At 43.1% G+C, this 13,578-nt stretch overlaps 1 long non-coding RNA gene across 1 annotated transcript; it reads right to left on the minus strand.

The window, feature by feature from the left end:
- Window positions 1-113: 113 nt before the first annotated feature.
- On the minus strand, window positions 114-13,517 carry LOC140696803 (uncharacterized). Its single transcript, XR_012073334.1, has 5 exons — window positions 13,391-13,517; window positions 11,788-13,282; window positions 10,226-10,287; window positions 10,028-10,146; window positions 114-821 (listed from the first exon to the last, which is right to left on the minus strand). It is a non-coding gene; the product is annotated as an uncharacterized lncRNA (long non-coding RNA).
- Window positions 13,518-13,578: the final 61 nt, after the last annotated feature.

The raw sequence follows: 13,578 nt of genomic DNA on the forward strand, positions 1-13,578 counted from the left end.
ACATATTCTAAAAATTCAGACTCTGCAGAAGTGTCTAAAAGGAGAAACAAAAATCTCCCACCACCTATCCCCACCAACCCCACCCCACCCACACCCATTACTCAGAACTTTTATTAACAGTTCCTGTTTTAAGTTCTACTGTTGACTACCACTGAAACTGTACGGAACATATTTATACCTCTTTCTCTTGAGTTGTCAACTATATATATTATCTATTGACTCCTCATGATGAAAAATTAGACAAAATTAGTACATTCAACACATGGATGAACGTGAAATACGGCACTTGGCTACTGAACAATCTCAGCCTGCTGCTAATAGTGAGTCATCTTCTGTGTCAATATAATTTGGTTGCTACAAATAATATTTTAATTATATAAATATAGTAGTTTAGCAATAACTTGGGTTTGGATACAGATAAACTCCCCTAGGAAACGGAATACCTCAGTTCATATCATGGTCCTGCTACCAATTAACTTTGTGACTGTAAACACATTACTTAACCTCACGGGGCCGTAGTTTCTTGTCTCTTCAAATAGGCATAATAACTATCTCATGGATCTAAAAGAGGATCAAATTAAATCATGCCTTTGAAAATGCATTGTGAGCCACAGATAACATTAGCACCTTCCTCTTTAACCATCTCTGTCATTCCTGGAGCCAGTGAAGCGCAAACAAGGCAGAGAGTCCGGCAGACAGGTCAGGCTGCGAGGTCAGGAATCCTCACTTTGCCTTTGGCTTCTCTGGTTTCACCCGAGACATCTGATGGAATGGGAGTGTCCCTGGAGCGGTAGCTGAATCAGCAGTGGAGTCAACAGGGTCTGTCATGTATCCCAAGAAAAAGAGGTCTTAAGCAAAACCAGAAGGTGGAAGCAAGAGAAATAGGTGCCTATAGCCACTGGTGGTAGCAATAGAGGCACCCACCCCCTCAGCCTGGACCAGGGTTTAAATGCCTAACATGGGGATGGGGGGTGGGATGGGTGTAGACATCAGATGTCTAAGTCTTTGAGACAATCTCTGGAACAGGATCCTGCGGAAGAAGAGCAGAAAGGGAGACAGGAGCTCCTGGCTGCAGACGGGTATTTGTCATTGCCTGCATGACCCCCCCAGTCCCACGGGACAGGAGTCGTATGGGAGAGCCCAGACCTAGAAGCTTTGCTCTACTCTCTTGAAGCTAGCTTTCATCCTGAAAAAATTATCTCTCCTGTGCTAGCTGATCTGTTGACATGTGACAGAATTTCATTCTGTAATTAATCCCAACAGTCCATAAGAACACAGCTGCCAGAGGTCCTCCATGGAGGGCAGCGCCTCGCAGTCCTGCAGGGCACCCCCGGCCGCAAGTCTGACTGGGTCAGGCTACAGGCTTGTTCCTGGTGGTCTTGGGCTGATGAGGCTTTGACTGTGCCCTGGGCTGGATAAGGGACAGCCCCATCTGAGACCTGGCTGGGATGGGAGGGAACAGCTGGGAGGTGCACCTCAAGCCTGGACATGAGAGACTAAGCCATCCTGTAAGACTTTTCCTAGCAAAAACTCAAGACAAAGGAGAGAATCAGTTCTTTGTTGGAGTAAAGTGGGAAGCTACAAATGAGTAAACGAAGTTTGGAGGCCCTCAGATGCTCTGGAGTATTCTTTGGGAGGTGGGACTATATTGGAGTTGTAATTTTGTAAGCAGAGACTCAATCGTTTTTGGAGGAAGAGGTGAAAAACAGAAACAGTTGGTTCAGTCATTTGTATGGTTAGTAGGGCTGTCATCTTTTGTAGTACACACTGTCATGTTACAAAAATAATAGTAATCGTGGTGACGTGATGTTTTGGATTTAGACACAGATAGTCCCACAAGGGCACTAGACTAGAAGCCAGAAGACCGAGCTTCTACCCAGCCCAGGGCAGCTCAGGGAAAGCCAATGTCTTATCAAGCACATCTAAGGGAAGAGAGTCCTGCCGGGCCCCACAAGGGGTAGATTTCCTTGGCAGAAATGACCCCAGACCACAGAGCCATTAGCTTGGATCCTACAGCTAAGTCTCCCTTGCTAGGATTCCAGGTGCACCCAGCAGTCTTAAATCAAATTAGCTCTCCATGTTGTATTCCTGGCTAAGGTAACTTGCACATCCAGGTAAACTCTTTTATTTCTCTGTAAATTATTGCCATTTTCTTTATATTTTTAAATTTTACATTAAGAAAAATTTCAAACACAAAGAAATAGAGGAAATAGTATAATGAATATATATAACATTACAGACTAGATAATGACTAGTATGAAATAATCATTAACCTAGTTGAATCATTACCAATATTTTCCCACACTTGCTTCACTTTCCTGCACTTTTAAAAGCGAAAATATTTTAAAGCAAATGCTAGAGCTGAGTCATTTCATCCCCACATACTTCAGTAGGGATCTCTGAAACATATGTAACCTTCTTACATAACCACCATATTCTGCTTGGTATTTATTAGTTTCTGTGATCCAGGTTAATGAGAAATTAATGCATTCTTAGGATGCCAGCAAAACCAAGTTTCTGACTCTCAGGCACAGTGACCTCACCTAAGGTGAATGCCTTACCTGACTCTTCTGGTCACCAGGATCTCTCTGTCTGAACGTGACTTTAACAAACTACAACAATCCAGGTCCCTCACTGCTCACATGCACAAGTCTATACACGCATGTGTACACATGCACACACTGTGCACAGACAAACACATGCACAGTAAAATGAAGCACAGTAAAATAGTCACTGTAAAGGGGGGAGTACAGCTCAGTGGCAGAGTGTGTGCTCAGCATGCAGGAGCTCCTGGGTTCAATCCCCGGTTCCTCCACTAAAAATAAATAAACAAATAAATAAATCTAATTCCTCCTCCCAATAAATAAATAAAGAAAAAAATGGTAAATCTTGTTTAAAAAACAGTCACCATAGCAATTCTGGTAGGCTCTCAAGATAAGTAGGGATGCTACCTATGCAGAGAACACAAAATGCCAAAGTAGCATCTATGATGGCTTGGAGGAGAGTAAATGAGAACATCAGAGATGTAGGAAAGTACCAGCTTGTTGGGAAGGGAACTAAAAACCATAAGGTACCACCACCAATAGGAGCAGCATTTCATGCCAGAGCAAAATTCTGCTGGCTGCACCTCCTCACTTCTATCTTAGTGTGTAAGACTCTCATTTATCTTTCCCAGTCTTCCCCATCATACCCAGTGACCTCCTCCTGACCCGTGGGTCCCCAGGGCAGTAACTTCATAAAGCCCTTCTCTTTCCCTTCCTTTCTCTCCATCTTCTCCACTTCCACAGCTCTCTAACACATGCCTCTTCTACTAGCTCCCAAAGTCTTAATTTTTAAAAAAATGAGGGATATATTTCTTCTGCCTAAGTCATGTTCAGCACATAGCCCAGTATCTGGTTTTTACCTCTGAATGCTTGTGTCCTCCCAAAATTCACAAGTTGGAATCCCAGTGCCCGATGTGATGGTGTTAGAAGGAAGAGCCTTTGGGCGGTGATAAGGTCATGAAAGTGGATGAAGGGGATTAGTATTTTTATAAAGAAGAGCCCCCACAGCTCCCTGGCCCCTTCCACCAAGTGAGGACACAGCGAGAAAGGGCCAGCTGTGAACTAGGAAGAGGGCCCTCGCCAGAGCACAACCATGCTAGTGCCTTGATCTTGGACTTCTCAGCCTCCAGAAGTGTGAGAAGTAAACTTCTCTTGTTTATATGTCACCTGGTCTGTGGTACTTTGTTATAGTATTTATGACACTTTAACATCTTACATATATAACATTTTATAACTTAACAGCCTGTTAAATATTGGTTGGACAGATGGAGGATGAGTGGTTTGAATGAAAAGGTAATACTTCAAGACCTACGTGAGTTTTGATGGAACTCTAATGTGACATTGAAGGACCATTCGCCAAAATGGGTAACCAGTCATAACAACTGGCTGCTCACCCAGGAGAAGAGAAAAGTGAGAATGTTACACACATACCTTCCCCACCACCATCACCAACCACCAAGCATAAGAAAGGAGAAAAACGTCCGAGTGAAAAGGTGATGGGCACTTGGCGGGGACAAATATTGACCCCATCATTTTCTAATTGTGAGACTCTGAACAAATTACCTTTAAAATTTCATTTATCCCATGTACAAAATGGGGATAATAGTGTCTTCAATGCACGGTTGTTATAAGGATGAAATTAAATGATGAATATAAGGTTCCTAGCACTGCGGTGGACAAATACTGGGCTCAAAATACTGCCATTTTTATTACATGATCACATTCATTATCATTAAGAAACTCTGGAGGGAACCTGGGAAGTTATGGCTCACTTGTGAAACAGGCAGGCTAAACACTTACCCAAAATCAACTTCAGAGAAGGATGGCAAGATGGAATATTTAAGGAGAAAACTTGACAAATTAATTTAATTTTTGAGGAGTCACTAGCATGTAGATAAAAGGGAATTGTTTGATGTTATCCACCTTGAGACCTGAAGAAACCTTTACCAGGTTTCCAAAGGAGAAGCAGAAATAAGAGATTGGAATGTTTTGTGAGGCAATAAGGAACTGGCCCAGCAGCAAAAACAATGGGTGGGGCCAGCTGATTCCAGCCAGGGGAGGGAACCAGAGGGCCCAAGTGACAGCTCCTGGAAAGGCAACAGACGTGTGGAGGGCGTGGTCGTCACATTTCTGAGTGTGGATTTCTTAAGAGGAAACTGCAGTTCTCATCAGGAAGGTGGAGACCTGTGCGCTGGGGGAATCTGGGCAAGCGGTATTCAGACATCAGGCAACCATGGAGCTGAAGAGAAGGGGGGAAGGGGACTAACACTCGTCTCACCATGACTGGGGCAAGTCATGGGCCAGGCACATTATCTCACTGAAGTCATCACAACCCAATGATTGAAGTTATTACCTCCATTTTACAGAGAAGGAAACTGAGGCTCAAAGAGATCTTGTAATTTATGCCAGTTTGCTCGGCTAGTAAAAGGGGGTGGGGAGGGGCTGTCCCAGACAACAATGCCCCAGACAGTAGGCTGAAGTCTTCCATGGCTCTGGCTCCTCTGTGCAACAAGAGCATGTTGAATAACTGCTAGTACCAGGCACAAGGGTGCAGGAGATACAGCCGCAAGCAAAGATAGAAAGAACCCCCTCTCATGGTGCAGAGTCTAACAAGGGAGTTAGAGGCCGCCATTAGTCAAATGATGCCACTAACGAAAATCAAATGACAGAGTGAGACATTAGCTCGTATAACAAATGGACTCATCCAGACTTGGGGTGCAATGCATGCCATGGGGAAGAGTGGCTCCAGAGTTTACCTAGAATCAATCAGGTAAAGGAGTGGTGAAGAAAAGCACTCCAAATAAGGCACCTGCACGTACAAGGGCTCTGGTCACGGCCTCAGACAATCAAGTTCAGCGTGGCTTCTGTTCAAAGTGACTGAGCCGAGGGTGCGGGGAGGCTGGAGACACAGATTTCCATTCTGAAAAATCCAATGCACTTTAACAGGAGCCATTGGGAGGCTTGGGCAGCCCCAAGCAGAGCATGCTGGTGAGTTCTGGGACCCCAGCTGCGCCCCACCTACATGAGGACAGTTAGGCTGCCATATTAGTACATCAGGAAGGAGGGATTGATGGACCCAAGTAAAGAGCCTGAATCCTCAAGCATCTATGCTGGGAAGCGGCTCGCTGACATGTTTGAGTGATCAGGTGGAGCGAGTATGCAGTAAACTCTCTAACAACACTTCTAACTAGCGATGGTTCTAGACCAGGATCAGTAAACTACAGCTGGAGAGCCAAATCCAACCAGCACCTATTTCTGTGCAGTCCACAAGCTAAGAATGTTTTTTCACATTTTTAAATGGTCCAAAAAAAAATAAAGAGACAAATATTTTGTGACACGTGAAAATTACATGAAGTTCGCATTCCCATAAATAAAGTTCTATGGGAACACAGCCATGCTCATTTGTTTACTACCGTCCATGGCTGCTTTCACAACACAGCAGCAGAGCTGGGTAACTGCCACTGACACTAGGGTATTGTTGCAAAGCTAAAATTATGTATCATCTGGCCCTTTATAGAACAAGTTTGCCGATCCTTGGGCTAGTCAGAAGAGCCCATAAATCTGAGCATGTGGTCAGACAACTGACAAATGAGCTTTAGCGAGAACAAGTGCAAAGTAACGCACTTTGGGAGAAAAATATCCAAACTATTTATAAAATGAAGACAGGGCTCTGAGCTGTGAGGTCACAACTCAGAACTAAGCACAATGACAAGGACTAAAGGCAGCTAGAGTAATAGTATGTGAATTTCCTGCCCTAAATTTTAAGAATTGGTACACGATGGATGGCGTTAGTGATCTAAAGACTTCACAGGATGGGGGAATGGGGAATGATTTCAGAAAGACAAAACTAAAATTCAACTGAGAAGAAAGGCTACATCATTTTGCACTGTCACTTGAAAGTTACACGGAGATATAGAGATCAACAGTCTGCATGTAATCTAAGGAAATAATCGTGATAAAGATTTAGAATGTGTGGTGTGTATCAGGACTACTGGGGGATGGGTTATCATCTAGACTTCGTCTTACTCAACTTAACAGTTCCAGGGCCTCATTTAATGACTGACATATGATAAGCATTCAAATAATAGTTGTTGAAGAAAAGGGAAGAAGGGAGGAAGGAAAGGAGGGAGGGAGGGAGGGAAGAGAGGGGAGAGAGAGAGGGGAGAAAGAGGAGGAAAGAAGGAAGGAGGGAAAATGGGCAGCATCTATAGGGTTTGAAGACTGAATAGGAGTTAGCTAGACGCCTCCTGTTTCCCAGCAGGAAAACAGGAGCACAAGCGGCCAGGAAACAGTATCACATAAAGCTCCCTGTCACCTTTGCTCTAGCTCCAAGGTAACCTGGTATCTCATATCACTGGTCCTGTGAAGGGGACATCCAGGGCAACAGGAGCGTTGTCTCCTCCAGGATCTTAAGTTATTAACCACACAGTGATTCACTCAGTCTCTGGGGCAGGATTACGTACACTCATTTCCCCAGCCTGATCCTCAGGGGTCGTTTCTATACCTGCAAAGCTACAGAACTGAGCTTGGGACCTTGGTGGCTCTAACAAGGTCACCGGGGGCCCAGCCTGGGTGTGGCTGACTTCCCTCTTGGACACCTCTGACCTCTTCCTTTTCAATGTAACAGGAGTCACGTCCAGGAAGTTTCCTGAGAAAACCCAGTCCAGAGTGCTGCAGGGCCCAAAAGGAACAAGGTGTCTTTCTCAGGTAAGATAGTCTCCCCGCCCAGCAAAGACTCAGCCAGGGTTCAGGGACCTGAATAGTCAGGGTTCTGGGATCTATTCTCACCGTGAGGTAAACTCATCCCAGTAAACCCAGCGTCCCATGTCCTGAGAATCCCTTGCAGCCCAAGCAAACCAGGACTGCTGGTCACCTGCCTGACGGCTTCTTCTTCTGCAATAGGCTTGTTGGGGAGGGGAAAGTTCCCTCTCTGCCCATCCTGAGTTTGTGTGGCTGGACTAATAATAGAATTGACATAAAACAGATTAACAGGAGAAAAAGACACAAATTTTAACTCATGCATATGGAGGTCCCAGAGAAATGGGCTCTAAGAAGTAACCAAAGCAGGCAGTTTTTATACTGTTTTAGACAAAGAAACGATAAATTTGTAAGGAATTGACAGCACAGAGAAACTTGGGTTCTGGGCACCCAGTTAGTGAAGAATCTAAACCCAGTTTGGGCTTGGGGTAGTGAGCACAAGCAGTAACGTGGTTTGTTTATATAGGCTTCTCAGTCCCATTCCCTATCTTTGGTGATAAGGGTGTCCTTCCGTCTCCACACACAGGGGGTGCACCTTTCACATGAGAGGTTTATTTCCTGCTTTCAGGGAGACAGAAAGGAGAGTCAGAGTGTCCTTTCTTACATTGGCGATTTCTCAAGTAACTTTAATTCAAAATATGCCTTTGAGGTGGCCTACCCTGGGCCCCAAAAGACCTCTTATACTACTGTTCCCCGACTTCATGGGGACCTGCTCCGGAATTTCTGCTGCCTCAAGCCCATCACCTAGAATATGCAGAGCGGCTCCTTCTGGGTCAGGGGAAGGGACAGCATGGGCTGGGTGGGTCACTGGGGACAGAGGAGACCACAAGACTGAGGAGGAGTGGTTCCCAAGGAACCTCAACTGTTGGAGAATTGGATGGAGGACTCCTGCCTTTTATTGAGTGTCTGTATGTGTTTCTGTGTAGATAATGAGGATTAAACAGTACCTAGTATAGTGGAAAACTTGTGAGATTTACTATGTTTGGAGACAGGGAAGAACTACTAAAGGGAAGGCTGCCTTAAACCCTATTTGTAAGTGAGCAGAACGTGAGTTATTAAAATGTAAATAACAAAGAGGAGAGCCAAACTTTGTTAGTATAAAACAGCTGTAATAATTACAGTAATTTATATCTAATGACCATGTAGCATAGTGATTACTAGGCATTACTGGGTCGTGTGCAGCATACATCAAGATCTTTGTGATTAGGGTACTAAATTCTGCTCAGTCATGTGTGTGCTGGTCGCTTAAAATCATTAAAGGTAATTTAGGTTGGCTCAGTCTTGGGTTTTTTGCTTCAAGGAATACAGAGTTAAATAGCAGGTGAACTTGTTTCATTTAATTCTGGGAGGACCAATACAAAGATGCTTTAAAACAAATTAATGCCATCTTTATTTATAAAGGAATTCTGGGAAAAAGTCAAAGCACTTTGTAGATTTTAATCTAATTAATCCTCACAATAACCCTGGGAGGGAATTCTTACACAATGGACTTCACTGTTTAAAGCCACCAGTTGTCAGAGGACACAAAAGAGTCACTTTGTCTGCAGTTGCTTCTCCATCCCAGCTTCATTCATAAACATTATAAAGTTCTTTGAAATAAATCTAGTATAAATATAAACTGACTATCAGTGTATTATCATCTCCAATCATTACGAGACACACTGATCTCACCAATAAGAATTTCTTAGAAAAGACTTTACACACCAGCTTAAAGAAATAGAAATGTTTGTTAGAGGGGAATTTAAAGTTACAAAAGAGCTATCACTAAAATATCTTCATTTATTAATCCACGAGTATTTACAGGGTTCCTGCTCTAAGCACGATGTTAGGTGCTTTGGACACAAACACGGCTTAGGACAGACATAAAGGAATTGTAATGGTGAAAGGTGTGTGGCGGTGATTTCGAGGTCTAAATGAGTCAAAACACATTAATAACCAAGGACAGAGTGTAGCAATCCTAAGTAGGGACAGACACGAGTGCAGGAAAGTTGACGACCAGCATTTGCCTGTATCCTTGCTTTGCACTTTGGTTCAGATGGCATGGTCTTAACAGTTCTCACTAGTAAAGTAAGGGAGGGAATGTTTTCACATGCAAAGTCACCCTGGATTCTTACAGTGTCCCTATGAAATAGGTAGGACACCTATGATTTTCCACTTTCTACAGACAAGAAAATGAGCTCTCTAGCAGTAGTATACTGCTAGTAGTATACTGCTAGAGGTCACAGTGAATGGCTGGCAGAATCAGAAGCATAACCAGGTTCTCCAGTTCTCACATTGCCCTTGTCTCTGATGAAGCACTTCCAAAGTCAGCCTTCCACCCTCATCTTCAAGCTCCCCCAGCCCAGTCGCTGCCTCCAGACCCCAGGACTGGCGTGCTTAGTACTTAAACCACCGTCCCAGCGGGGATCTCCTACTCCCTCTCATTTCAGCCACACATGGTTAAAGAAATCCACAGGAAGTTTAATTTCAAAACTAAGAGAAGGCAAAAACAAAGGCAGGATTTATACCATAGAGCACAGGGAACTATATTCAATATCTTGTAGTAACCTACGGTGAAAAAAAATAATATGAAAACAAATATATATATGTTCCTATATGACTGCAGTATTGTGCTGTACACCAGAAATTGACACAACATTGTAAACAGTCTATACTTCAATAAAAATATATATTTAAAAAAAAAGCAGGAAAACAATGAATTTGATTGAGTGTAGGTTTTGACTCACAGGTTGGTGACAGGGTAGATGGTCTCCAGGGCCAGGGATCTTCTCTTTGATCCCTTCCCTGTCCAAGAAGGCAACCACCTGTCCTTGGGCAATCTATTTCTGGTCTTTCTTCTCTTTCCCTAGAGGAGAGGTTAAACTGAATCTCCAGCCACTCTGTTACCAGCGTAATCGATAGAAAGAAGAAATCATTACACTCACCATAGTTGGGTCTCACAGCACTAACCCTTGTTGATACACATCCATTTAGCTTTCATCCCTTCCTGAAAAAGATGAGGGAACACATTCCAAAAACATCCTATGGGAACCTCCAATAGCCACCTACTCCAACGGAGAAAGGCATTCTTGGGTTGGGGAATATACAGCATTTGAACTTGTCAACCAAGTAGACGAAGCACCTTTTCCCATATTTCAGTTTTTCTAAACTTTACCACTTTTTTCCCCTTCATTTCTAAGAGGGATTTCACAGGATGATGCTGAGGTCTCAAGAGGCTGGCAGATCTCTGGTATATGAAACAGAGATCTCTCCTAGCATGCCCCAAGAAGTCTAGATGCTTTTCTGCAGATCATGCCATTTATGTGCAGAAAGAAACCAAGAGGGGCAGCATAAAGTAATGGTTAAGAGCTTGAGCTCTGAAACCAAAGTGACCTGGAGTTGAGTTCCTGCTGTGTTTGCTAGCTGCACAACTGTGGCCAACTTACTTAACCTCTCTGAGACTCCATGTTCCATCTACTTAAAAAAACAGCAATAGCTGACATTGACTGAGCACTGACAATGTGCTAGGAACTTCGTAGGCTAAGTTTTACGTGCTTTACATGCATTCATCCTCATCATCAACTGACAGGCCCTGTGAAGGCACCATTCTCATCCCCATTTCACAGGTAAGAAACTGAAGCATGAAGAAGTTAAATAGTTCACAGAGATTATATGACACTTAATGGTGAAGCCAGGACTCATATACAAGCAGTCTGACTCCAAGACCTATGCTTTGAATCACTACCTTCTTCAGAGTGATGTTGTAAGGATTAAACGAGCTAAGGTAAATCAGGTCCCTTGCAAAATGCCTGGCACATAAACAAGTCTTAAGTAAATGTTAACTGTAGTATTATTTTTAGCACTGTCATTTGTTCCAAGAGCTATTGGGGCCAGAAAACAGGTTTTGACACAGGATATTTTGTGTCTCTTCCAGTAAACTGCCCCAAGATACGCGTCGTGCAAATGAACTGACAGGCCTCTGCTATTACCTAAACAATCTGTGCATTATGGGTTACCTGATTAAAAGAAATGCTAAGTGGTTGGCAAGACTTGTTCCATTTGCCCACACGAAAAAGCTCTTCATTCTACAACTAGGAAGTATGAAGTCTTTCATAAAAGAATGGCATATTGAGCTAGCAGAATTGCAGGCAGTACTCAGATTATAAATGAATTATGTTTCAAAAGTTTGTCTATTGTTATAAACTCTGAATACGTACACATAAGGTTGAAAATGGTGGTTACATTCCAAGACTATTCACAGAAGTCTATTTAGTAAGCCCATTTTAAAGTTCAATGATAGAACTCCTGCCACTAGCCTAAGGCGGGCCTAGGAACAAGAGCCCGTGAGATAAAATAGTAAGTGTCTTTCCTGGTACAGAGGAAAGATGATATAGAGTATATTAGTTATCTATTGCTGCATAACAAATTACCCCATAACTTACTGTATTAAAATAATAAACATTCATTACTTCACAGTCTCTGTGTGGGTGATCTGGGAGTGGCTTACCTGGGTGGTTCTGCTCAGGATCTTTCACGAGGTTTCAGTCAGCATTACCCAGGCTGCAGTCACCTGAAGGCTCTCCTGGGGCTGGAGGATCCACTTATAATATGAGTCACTCATCTGGCTGTTGGCAGGAGGCCTCAGTCCCTCATCACACAGGCCTTTCCATGGGTCTACTTGAGTTCCTCATGATGTGGTAGCTCTGACTTCCCCCAGTACCAGTGATCCAAGAGTGAGAACAAGAAGGCAGCTGCAGTGCCTTTTATGACCTCATCTTATAAGTCACACACTGATACTTCTGCCATATTCTGTTCATTATGGGCCACAAGCTATTCATTAAGAGCAGCCCACATTCAATGGGAGCGGGAATTAAGCTCTACCTACTGATGGGAAGCATATCACAGAATTTAAGGATGTATCTTAAAAGCACCCTGTAGTTTTTGTTGTCCTCTCATTACTCTCCCTAGGTACTCAGCATACAAAAGAGTAAAAATAAATTGGGGTGCAGAACTACGTCTTTTCCTGACAAAGTTCACTGTAAATACCCCCCAAAAAATCCATGCTCTTGCCTCATCTTGTTTTGAAAACATCTATCCTCATTCCTTAAATGGAATCTCATGTACAAAATCTATACTAAAGAGTGACTGCATTTTTGAAATATTTGCTTCATTGATTTCCATCTCCCATTGGTAGAATTTCAGGCAATGTAACAAACTAAAGGTAAAAACAACAAATAAACTATTCCCAAACTGAGTGGATTAAGTTATTTGGGATTAAGGAAGCAACCTTCAGGAAACTTTCTCCATTCTCCTGGTTATTGAATATTCTGGGTCTAGGGAACTATGAGATCCCTGATCCAGGTTTCCTAACCTGACTCCCAGGGCTGCAGCTCTGCAGGAATATTGCGGGTATTAAAAAGAGAAGGACTGCCCTGGATCCCAAAAGCAGTTGGTGCTCTTGCACCAGAGGCATGCGAAAGATTCTAAAGTGTCATCTGGATCTTCAGAGGAAAATGATGTTTCGTATGACATTTTATTTTATTTTTTTATAACTTGAAATTTGGTAATTCATGTAGACTGCTGTCAAAACATACACTTAGAAACACTGGATAAGTGGGAATTTGCACTACAATTCAACTCCAAGTAGGAGTTAGGGGCTTGACCTATGAGTTATTCTAAAAGTGTTGGTGTTTTAAATCTTATTTGAGTTTTAACCCCATTTGACATATGATAAAGGCTAATGAATTTAAGGAAATACATATGCTCACAGAACTTTGCATGTAATTTTAAGGCCTCCGAATCTCCTAAAACCCATCAAGAGAATCACCTGAGAAGGGGTTGGTGGGGCTTACTGTCATTTCATCTTGTCATGAAAATTTAGATGTAAATTAGAAGCTACTAAAAACTTAATTCTTTTTCTTTCTTTTTAAAAAGAACCAACAGCCAGTATAGAGACCTCTACTAGATTTTCTGGGCTTGGGTTTAGTCCATATTGTAAATACCTAGGAGGCAAAAGGAACGTGGCAGTGAGCACACAGAGGACAACATACATTTGCAGGAAAACAATAGTAATTACAAAGCAGGACACAGAACTGCTGACGACCACAAACCTTGCCCTCTCCAACTTGACTGTGCAGTGAATTTTGCCAACTTGCCAGAGAAGCAGCAACTCGAGGAGGAAAAAGCTACTCGGTTTCCCACTTCGCAAGAAAGCGCTAGACTCGTTTTCTGCCGAGCATCTGCAACCAAGATCTCAACCCAAGAGCCTCGAGGCCCTCCTTCGCTGCAGCGAACTCCC

Source organism: Vicugna pacos, chromosome 6 (genome assembly GCF_048564905.1).
Source record: "Vicugna pacos chromosome 6, VicPac4, whole genome shotgun sequence".
Lineage (NCBI taxonomy): Eukaryota > Metazoa > Chordata > Mammalia > Artiodactyla > Camelidae > Vicugna > Vicugna pacos.